Here is a 1,983-nt window from a genome sequence, read left to right on the forward strand (position 1 = left end):
CGCAAAATGACAAGATTGAAGAGAGGACAAAACCCTAATTAGGATTGACGATGTCCAAAATGATAAGATTGATGATAAAATTGATAAAAGAACAATGATTGATAAGAGGACAACGATCGATGACAAATCGATCGCAAGATTGACAGGATTGAAGGATTGATGACAAATGAATACACACATTGATGCGACAGGATAAAATTGATCAAAATCATGACTGGATAATGTTGTCGAGAAGACCAAATTTGAGGACGAGATGATTGAAGAAAGTAGAAGAATGACTCGATGTTCGCAAATGATAAAGACCAAGTGCGTGACATAGGAGAAATGTTAATATGACGCAAAAACCTAAAATGAGGCAATGCGCAAATGTTAAAGTATGACCTTGCAAGCGTTGACCATTTTTGGGTGTCTACAGTAAGAGAAACCTTTAACAAGGTAAAAGACTCTAACCAAGTCTATAAATTGTAAATCCTTTAACCAGGTGCTACACTTATATTGTGTTGTAAAAATCCTTTAGTAAGGTAGATCTAACTAATCTTAATACTCCTAACAGGGTAAGCTATTAGAAATAGCTAAATGTAGCTCTAACCGAGCATTCTTTATTATTGTACTAGTGAAGTTGTGGGTGCCATCCCCATCGCAATTTTTCTCTCTAACCAAGAGTTTCTGCGTGACCAAAATATATGTGTTATGGAGTGAATCATGTATGATTGTTATCTGTTGATTATAGTTTTATTTTATGTTACTGCACTATTTTGTTTATGCATAACTGTAAGGTTATTATCAAGGAAAAGTTTTGAAGTACTGATTCACCCCTCCCCTCTCAGTACACTAGCTTTCTATATTGGGCCTAATAGTCTCTAGTCTTGGCATTTATATGAGTATCACCAACATGTAAATCTAGAGAAATTTTAGTTGTAGAATGATGCATGCAAAGGTCACTATTCATACTCCAACACAAACACCCAAATAAATAGATAAAGCACCAACACAAAACCACCAAATAGTTGTAGAAATCTATAAAAAAATGCCAAAATCTAAGGCTCAAATTCCAATTCCACCTTGGTCTTGTTATTTTAGGCTATTTTTAGATGATTCTCTTAAAAATATCATAAGGTGTCATAACCTATTGTAGTTGACCACCCAAATTTGGTGGCTCATTTTGCTCTATGACATACATTGGCAGGAAAGGAACACATAGAAGCAATCACCAAAGAATCTGCCACACTTACCACAAAGATCTTGCAAAGTTCCATATTGAAAAGGTATCATCTAGAATATGAGTAAAATAGATGTGTCACACCCCATTAGCTAGATATTTGTAGAGAAAAAGAAATATGGAATAGAGTAAGATATAATATGAATTATATAGAACAAAGATATGTTGGGAAAATGGCATCTCGACCTTGCATTTACATGAGGTTACTATTTATAGTTAGTGTTCATTTGAGCATGAAATGGTGCAAAATTATCCCCAAAGCTTTGAATTTCTAGATAAGCATGTTGGTAAATTTTTCGTCGCAAGATCATAGCTAGTTTTGAAGATATTAAAGTTTTTGCTTTTGGAAGGTATGATGAAAGGTTTAAATTTAATTTTGAGAACTTTAGACCCTCCAAAAAACCTTTAAAAGTGTGTATAATCGATATAGTGGATCATGAGGTGATATAGAACTTCGCAACCTTTCCAATGCTTCAAACGGTTTGTTAATCGAACACCTGGTTCACAAGTTATGGCCTTCGAAAGTTTGGACTCTTGAAATAGGAAATATAAAATTGCATCAGACACATAAATGAGCTGTAAAAGGGAGGTGATAGCCCTGAAAAATGATTACACAAAAATTTTCATTTTTTGAGCTTAAATATTGATCTTTCTGGTTTTATTCTGTCCTCTGTCAAGGTTCAGAAGTCTAGGGTTTAGGGTTTATCAATTTTCCTAAGCCTTGTGAAGAGAAAACCCTAACAATGTTATATCTCATCGTTACT

This window comes from Cryptomeria japonica, chromosome 2, assembly GCF_030272615.1.
Source record: "Cryptomeria japonica chromosome 2, Sugi_1.0, whole genome shotgun sequence".
Taxonomy (NCBI): Eukaryota; Viridiplantae; Streptophyta; class Pinopsida; order Cupressales; family Cupressaceae; genus Cryptomeria; species Cryptomeria japonica.